This window comes from Phalacrocorax carbo, chromosome 30 (assembly GCF_963921805.1).
Source record: "Phalacrocorax carbo chromosome 30, bPhaCar2.1, whole genome shotgun sequence".
NCBI classification, from domain to species: Eukaryota; Metazoa; Chordata; class Aves; order Suliformes; family Phalacrocoracidae; genus Phalacrocorax; species Phalacrocorax carbo.
The window spans coordinates 1,097,369-1,106,000 of record NC_087542.1 but is presented as its reverse complement, the minus strand read 5'-3'; the positions used below and the strand labels follow the sequence as shown (position 1 = coordinate 1,106,000).

The 8,632-nt window shown below is 68.2% G+C and overlaps 1 long non-coding RNA gene across 1 annotated transcript; it reads left to right on the top strand.

Annotated features, from left to right (window-relative positions):
* The first annotated feature begins 1,576 nt into the window (after positions 1-1,576).
* Positions 1,577-4,061, top strand: LOC135310178 (uncharacterized). The gene is made up of 3 exons (XR_010370381.1): positions 1,577-1,697; positions 3,765-3,815; positions 3,923-4,061. It is a non-coding gene; the product is annotated as an uncharacterized LOC135310178 (long non-coding RNA).
* Positions 4,062-8,632: the final 4,571 nt, after the last annotated feature.

Here is an 8,632-nt window from a genome sequence, read left to right as displayed (position 1 = left end):
ACATCTGGGCAGGGACGAGGCCGTGGGGTGGGTCGGTGTCTGTGGGGAGGGACCCAAACATCTGGGCAGGGACGAGGCCGTGGGGTCGGTGTCTGTGGGGAGGGACCCAAACATCTGGGCAGGGACGAGGCCGTGGGGTGGGTCGGTGTCTGTGGGGAGGGACCCAAACATCTGGGCAGGGACGAGGCCGTGGGGTCGGTGTCTGTGGGGAGGGACCCAAACATCTGGGCAGGGACGAGGCCGTGGGGTGGGTCGGTGTCTGTGGGGAGGGACCCAAACACCTGGGCAGGGACGAGGCCGTGGGGTCGGTGTCTGTGGGGAGGGACCCAAACACCTGGGCAGGGACGAGGCCGTGGGGTCGGTGTCTGTGGGGAGGGACCCAAACATCTGGGCAGGGACGAGGCCGTGGGGTCGGTGTCTGTGGGGAGGGACCCAAACACCTGGGCAGGGACGAGGCCGTGGGTTTGGTGTCTGTGGGAGGGACCCAAACATCTGGGCAGGGACGAGGCGTGGGGTCGGTGTCTGTGGGGAGGGACCCAAACATCTGGGCAGGGACGAGGCGTGGGGTCGGTGTCTGTGGGGAGGGACCCAAACACCTGGGCAGGGACGAGGCCGTGGGGTGGGTCGGTGTCTGTGGGGAGGGACCCCAAACACCTGGGCAGGGACGAGGGCCGTGGGGTGGGTCGGTGTCTGTGGGAGGGACCCAAACACCTGGGCAGGGACGAGGCCGTGGGGTGGGTCGGTGTCTGTGGGGAGGGACCCAAACACCTGGGCAGGGACGAGGCCGTGGGGTGGGTTGGTGTCTGTGGGGAGGGACCCAAACATCTGGGCAGGGACGAGGCCGTGGGGTGGGTCGGTGTCTGTGGGGAGGGACCCAAACATCTGGGCAGGGACGAGGCCGTGGGGTCGGTGTCTGTGGGGAGGGACCCAAACACCTGGGCAGGGACGAGGCCGTGGGGTCGGTGTCTGTGGGGAGGGACCCAAACATCTGGGCAGGGACGAGGCCGTGGGGTCGGTGTCTGTGGGGAGGGACCCAAACATCTGGGCAGGGACGAGGCCGTGGGGTGGGTCGGTGTCTGTGGGGAGGGACCCAAACACCTGGGCAGGGACGAGGCCGTGGGGGTCGGTGTCTGTGGGGAGGGACCCAAACATCTGGGCAGGGACGAGGCCGTGGGGTCGGTGTCTGTGGGGAGGGACCCAAACATCTGGGCAGGGACGAGGCCGTGGGGTCGGTGTCTGTGGGGAGGGACCCAAACATCTGGGCAGGGACGAGGCCGTGGGGTCGGTGTCTGTGGGGAGGGACCCAAACATCTGGGCAGGGACGAGACCCAGATGAAGGACTGGGGGGGGGCACCAGGAGGGTGAGGGACCCCTGGGGAGAATTTGGTTGGGGGGCTGGGAGGTGTGGGGCCGGTGCGTCCTAGCGCCCGGCTGGGGCAGCCCCGTCGCTGCTCTGAGGTGCTACGAGCAGCCTCCGGCCTCAGCCCACACCACGGGCGGGGGGTGGGGGGTGGGGGGGGGAGGGGGTGGGGGAGGGTCTGGGGTGGGGGGCGGGGGGGGAAGTGTCTGTGGGGCTCTTTGGGTGGTTTTGGGGCCATCCGGTGGCACTTCCCCTCCGCCACTGGCGCCGTGGGGCCGCTGCGTCCCCTGTCCTGTCGCCCGTCATGGGTCTCCCCTCCTTGGCGCCCGTCTCTGGGGTGAGTTGTACCCCCCACCCACCCCCCCTCCCCCGGTGGGGGGCGGATTTTGGGGTGAAACAGAGGGCAATGGAAAAAGGGAAACTGAGGCAGGGATGGAAGTAGGTCGGGGCTGTAAGATCTGCAGTGCTACGCAGGCCAAAATGGCCTGAAATTGGCCAAAAATGGGGCTGGTGGGATGGGGGGGGGGGCGCAGCGGGGGGCGTCAAGCCCTGAAATGGGGGGGGGGGGGGAGTGTTTGAGCTGATGGGGGTGGGAGGCTGAGCCCCCAAAATGGAGTTTTGAGCCCCAAAAAGAAGGGTTTGAACCTTGATGGGAGGGTTGAACATCCCCCAACCCCCCCCCCCCAAAAAAAAAAGGCGGGTTTGAGCTTTGAGGGACGTTGAACCCCAAAAGTGGGATCTGGGCTCTCGTACGGGTAGGGAGGAACCCCAAAAGGGAGGGGTTTGACCCAAAAAGGGGGAATTTAAACCCTCCAGAGAAGAATTTTGTGTCCTGATGGGGATGTGGAGTCCAAAAGGGGGTGTTTAGCCCCAAAAATGGGGGGTTAAGCCGAGAAAGGGGGTGTTTAGCCCCCAAAAATGGGGGGGTTAAGCCCAGAAAGGGGGGTGTTTAGCCCCCAAAATGGGGGTTTAAGCCCAGAAAGGGGGTGTTTAGCCCCCAAAATGGGGGTTAAGCCAGAAAGGGGGTGTTTAGCCCCCAAAATGGGGGGTTAAGCCCAGAAAGGGGGTGTTTAGCCCCAAAAATGGGGGGGTCAAGCCCAGAAGGGGGTGTTTAGCCCACAAAATGGGGGGTTAAGCCCAGAAAGGGGGTGTTTAGCCCCAAAAATGGGGGGTTAAGCCCAGAAAGGGGGTGTTTAGCCCCAAAATGGGGGGTCAAGCCCAGAAAGGGGGTGTTTAGCCCCCAAAAATGGGGGGTTAAGCCCAGAAAGGGGGTGTTTAGCCCCAAAAAATGGGGGGTTAAGCCCAGAAAGGGGGTGTTTAGCCCCCAAAATGGGGGGTTAAGCCCAGAAAGGGGGTGTTTAGCCCCAAAAATGGGGGGTTAAGCCCAGAAAGGGGGTGTTTAGCCCCAAAAATGGGGGGTTAAGCCCAGAAAGGGGGTGTTTAGCCCCCAAAAATGGGGGGTTAAGCCGAGAAAGGGGGTGTTTAGCCCCAAAAATGGGGGGTTAAGCCGAGAAAGGGGGTGTTTAGCCCCACAAAAATGGGGGGTCAAGCCCAGAAAGGGGGTGTTTAGCCCCCAAAATGGGGGGTTAAGCCCAGAAAGGGGTGTTTAGCCCCCAAAATGGGGGGTCAAGCCCAGAAAGGGGGTGTTTAGCCCCCAAAATGGGGGGTTAAGCCCAGAAAGGGGGTGTTTAGCCCCAAAAATGGGGGGTTAAGCCCAGAAAGGGGGTGTTTAGCCCCCAAAAATGGGGGGTTAAGCCCAGAAAGGGGGTGTTTGCCCCAAAAATGGGGGGTTAAGCCCAGAAAGGGGGTGTTTAGCCCCCAAAATGGGGGGTCAAGCCCAGAAAGGGGGTGTTTAGCCCCCAAAAATGGGGGGTTAAGCCCAGAAAGGGGGTGTTTAGCCCCCAAAATGGGGGGTTAAGCCCAGAAAGGGGGTGTTTAGCCCCCAAAATGGGGGGTCAAGCCCAGAAAGGGGGTGTTTAGCCCCCAAAAATGGGGGGTTAAGCCCAGAAAGGGGGTGTTTAGCCCCAAAAATGGGGGGTTAAGCCCAGAAAGGGGGTGTTTAGCCCCCAAAATGGGGGGTCAAGCCCAGAAAGGGGGTGTTTAGCCCCCAAAAATGGGGGGTTAAGCCCAGAAAGGGGGTGTTTAGCCCCCAAAATGGGGGGTTAAGCCCAGAAAGGGGGAAGAATGAGCCCAAAAAGGGTAGTTTGAGCTCCCCCAAATTAAGGTTCGCTCCCCTCCTCCCCCCCCCCAAAAATGGGGGTTTTGAGCACTGATAATGGGGTTTGACCCCAAAAGGGGGGGGGGTTGAGCCCTCGGAGTGGGGAGGGGTGATCCTGGGTGGGTGGGGGTCACTCAAGGGGGGGGTTCTGGGGTGCTGATGGCCCCCCCGTGTCCCCCCCCCCAGTGCTGTGCCACCTCCTGAGCCACCTCCCCCCTGCTGAAGGTGCCAAGACAAGTGAGTGGGGGGGTTCGGGGGAGGGTTGGGGGGGGCTGGGGGGGGGGGGGAGGGGTCAGGCTCAGACCTGGGTCCTGTCCCCCCCCCCACCTCCCCCCCACCCGCAGTGAGCTGTGGTCCCCACTCCTGCTCCACCCAGAGCTGCTGCCTGGCTCAGGCGAGGGACCCCAACGCCACCCGCGGGGTCTGTGGGTGCCCCCCCGGCATGACCCCCACCCTCCAGAACACCACCATCATCTGCCAGGGTAAGGGGGCGAACACCCCGCTTTTACCATTCCCCTCCCCTTTTTAGCCCCCTTTTTAACCCTTGACCCCCCCCAACACCCGTTTAACCCTTCCCTTCCCCCACCCCACCCATTCTGGGGGTGCTGGGCCCCCCCCCCAGCCACCCAGGGGGGGCAGGGTGGGGCACCCTCGTCCCTGCGAGGCCCCACCCTGACCCAAATCTGCTGTGTTTGGCCCCAAACCAGCGCCCCCCTGTAAAGTCCCCACCCTGGAGGAGGCCAGGAGCAAGTGCGGGGACCCCCAGGTGGGGGGGCGGGGGGGGAGCAAAGGGGGAGGACGGACAGACGGACAAATGGAGGGAGGGAGAGAGGGGATGGATGGAGGGAGGGAGGGACAGACGGATGGAGGGACAGAGGGAAGCGTGGAGGGTGGTGGGTGGGTGGATGGACAGACGGACGGACAGATGGAGAGAGGGATGGAGGGGTGGATGGAGGGAAGGACAGATGGACGGTCAGAGGGAGGGAGGGAGGGAGGGACAGATGGACGGATGGAGGGAGGGATGGCTGAAGGGGTGGTCAAAGGGATGGACAGACAGACGGGGGAGGGATGGAGGGTGGTGGGATGGACAGACAGACAGACAAACGGCGGGAGGGATGGCAGGATGGATGCTGGGATGGACGGAGGGATGGATGGAGGCACGGACGGACGGATGAGGGACGGAGGGATGGTAGGAAGGATGGAAGGACAAATGGAGGGAGGGGTAGAGGGAGGGAGGGATGGACAGACGGACGGACGGACGCCCGTTGCGCCCCAGAGCGCGCTGGGGAACCGCTCCTGCATCCAGAAGCACTTGACGGAAACCTGCAAAAGTCCCACAACAGATGAACTGAAGGTGGGGGGACACACGTGCCCTTCCCGTGTGCGGCCCCACGCGTGCCCTTCCCGTGTCCCCGTGCCCATGTGACCCCGATGCGTGCCCTTCCCGTGTCCCCGCGTGACCCCGACGCGTGCCCTTCCCGTGTCCCCGTGTGACCCCGACACGTGCCCTTCCCGTGTCCCCGTACCCGCGTGACCCCGACGCGTGCCCTTCCCGTGTCCCCGTACCCGCATGACCCCGACGCGTGCCCTTCCCATGTCCCCGTGCCCGCGTGACCCCGACGCGTGCCCTTCCCGTGTCCCCGCGTGACCCCGACGCGTGCCCTTCCCGTGCGCCCCGTGCCCGCGTGACCCCGACGCGTGCCTTTCCCGTGTCCCTGTACCCACGTGACCCCGACGCGTGCCCTTCCCGTGTCCCTGTGCCCGCGTGACCCCGACGCGTGCCCTTCCCGTGTCCCCGTGCCCGCGTGACCCCGATGCGTGCCCTTCCCGTGTCCCCGTACCCGTGTGACCCCGACACGTGCCCTTCCCGTGTCCCCGTACCCGTGTGACCCCGACGCGTGCCCTTCCCGTGTCCCCGTACCCGTGTGACCCCGACGCGTGCCCTTCCCGTGTCCCCGTACCCATGTGACCCCAACGCGTGCCCTTCCCGTGTCCCCGTACCCGCGTGACCCCGACGCGTGCCCTTCCCGTGTCCCCGTACCGCGTGACCCCGACGCGTGCCCTTCCCGTGTCCCCGTACCCGTGTGACCCCGACGCGTGCCCTTCCCGTGTCCCCGTACCCGCGTGACCCCGACGCGTGCCCTTCCCGTGTCCCTGTACCCGTGCGACCCCGACGCGTGCCCTTCCCGTGTCCCCGTACCCGTGTGACCCCGACGCGTGCCCTTCCCGTGTCCCCGTGCCCGTGCGACCCCGACGCGTGCCCTTCCCGTGTCCCCGTGCCCGTGCGACCCCGACGCGTGCCCTTCCCGTGTCCCCGTACCCGCGTGACCCCGACGCGTGCCCTTCCCGTGTCCCCGTACCCGCGTGACCCCGACGCGTGCCCTTCCCGTGTCCCCGTACCCGTGTGACCCCGACGCGTGCCCTTCCCGTGTCCCCGTACCCGCGTGACCCCGACACGTGCCCTTCCCGTGTCCCCGTACCCGCGCGACCCCGACGCGTGCCCTTCCCGTGTCCCCGTACCCGCGTGACCCCGACGCGTGCCCTTCCCGTGTCCCCGTACCCGCGCGACCCCGACGCGTGCCCTTCCCGTGTCCCCGTACCCGCGTGACCCCGACGCGTGCCCTTCCCGTGTCCCCGTACCCGCGTGACCCCGACGCGTGCCCTTCCCGTGTCCCCGTACCCGTGTGACCCCGACGCGTGCCCTTCCCGTGTCCCCGTGCCCGCGTGACCCTGACGCGTGCCCTTCCCGTGTCCCCGTACCCGCGTGACCCCGACGCGTGCCCTTCCCGTGTCCCCGTACCCGCGTGACCCTGACGCGTGCCCTTCCCGTGTCCCCGTACCCGCGTGACCCTGACGCGTGCCCTTCCCGTGTCCCTGTACCCGCGTGACCCCGACGCGTGCCCTTCCCATGTCCCCGTACCCGTGTGACCCCGACGCGTGCCCTTCCCGTGTCCCCGTACCCGCGTGACCCCGACGCGTGCCCTTCCCATGTCCCCGTGCCCGTGTGACCCCGACGCGTGCCCTTCCCGTGTCCCCGTACCCGTGTGACCCCGACGTGTGCCCTTCCCATGCGTCCCTGTGCCCGCGTGACCCCGACGCGTGCCCTTCCTGTGTCCCCGTACCCGTGTGACCCCGACGCGTGCCCTTCCCATGCGTCCCTGTGCCCGTGCGACCCCGACGCGTGCCCTTCCCGTGTCCCCGTGCCCGCGTGACCCCGACCCGTGCCCTTCCCGTGTCCCCGTACCCGCGTGACCCCAACGCGTGCCCTTCCCATGTCCCCGTGCCCGTGCGACCCCGACGCGTGCCCTTCCCGTGTCCCCGTGCCCGCGTGACCCCGACCCGTGCCCTTCCCGTGTCCCCGTACCCGCGTGACCCCGACGCGTGCCCTTCCCATGTCCCCGTGCCCGTGTGACCCCGACGCGTGCCCTTCCCGTGTCCCCGTACCCGTGTGACCCCGACGCGTGCCCTTCCCATGCGTCCCTGTGCCCGTGCGACCCCGACGCGTGCCCTTCCCGTGTCCCCGTGCCCGCGTGACCCCGACCCGTGCCCTTCCCGTGTCCCCGTACCCGTGCGACCCCGACCCGTGCCCTTCCCGTGTCCCCGTACCCGCGTGACCCCGACGCGTGCCCTTCCCGTGTCCCCGTGCCCGTGCGACCGCGACGCGTGCCCTTCCCGTGTCCCCGTGCCCGTGCGACCCCGACGCGTGCCCTTCCCGTGTCCCCGTACCCGCGTGACCCCGACGCGTGCCCTTCCCGTGTCCCCGTACCCGCGCGACCCCGACGCGTGCCCTTCCCGTGTCCCCGTACCCGCGTGACCCCGACGCGTGCCCTTCCCGTGTCCCCGTACCCGCGCGACCCCGACGCGTGCCCTTCCCGTGTCCCCGTACCCGTGTGACCCCGACGCGTGCCCTTCCCGTGTCCCCGTACCCGCGCGACCCCGATGCGTGCCCTTCCCGTGTCCCCGTACCCGTGTGACCCCGACGCGTGCCCTTCCCGTGTCCCCGTACCCGCGTGACCCCGACGCGTGCCCTTCCCGTGTCCCCGTGCCCGTGCGACCGCGACGCGTGCCCTTCCCGTGTCCCCGTGCCCGTGCGACCCCGACGCGTGCCCTTCCCGTGTCCCCGTACCCGCGTGACCCCGACGCGTGCCCTTCCCGTGTCCCCGTGCCCGCGTGACCCTGACGCGTGCCCTTCCCGTGTCCCCGTACCCGCGTGACCCCGACGCGTGCCCTTCCCGTGTCCCCGTACCCGCGCGACCCCGACGCGTGCCCTTCCCGTGTCCCCGTGCCCGCGTGACCCTGACGCGTGCCCTTCCCGTGTCCCCGTACCCGCGTGACCCCGACGCGTGCCCTTCCCGTGTCCCCGTGCCCGTGTGACCCCGACGCGTGCCCTTCCCGTGTCCCCGTACCCGTGTGACCCCGACGCGTGCCCTTCCCATGCGTCCCTGTGCCCGCGTGACCCCGACACGTGCCCTTCCCGTGTACCCGTACCCGTGTGACCCCGACGCGTGCCCTTCCCATGCGTCCCTGTGCCCGTGCGACCCCGACGCGTGCCCTTCCCGTGTCCCCGTGCCCGTGCGACCCCGACGCGTGCCCTTCCCGTGTCCCCGTACCCGCGTGACCCCGACGCGTGCCCTTCCCGTGTCCCCGTACCCGCGCGACCCCGACGCGTGCCCTTCCCGTGTCCCCGTACCCGTGTGACCCCGACGCGTGCCCTTCCCGTGTCCCCGTACCCGTGCGACCCCGCCGCGTGTCCGTCCCCGCACGCCTCCCCTGCCCCCACAGGGCCGCCCACGCGTGACCGCAGCCCCACGCGTGTCCCCCCGCAGGGGGTCCTGCAGCGGCTGAGGGCGGAGGCGGGCCCGGGCCCCGAAGGCACGGCCGTGCTGCTGCTCAGCACCGAGACCCTCGTGCTGCAGGCGGCCCTGGGCGCCCTCAGCCGCAACGCCAGCGCCAACGCCAGCGTCGTCCCCCTCTTCGTCAGCACCCCCATCATGGGTAACCCCCCCCCCACGGGCACCCCCACTCCCCGAGTGCCTGCGGACCCCCCAAAGGCA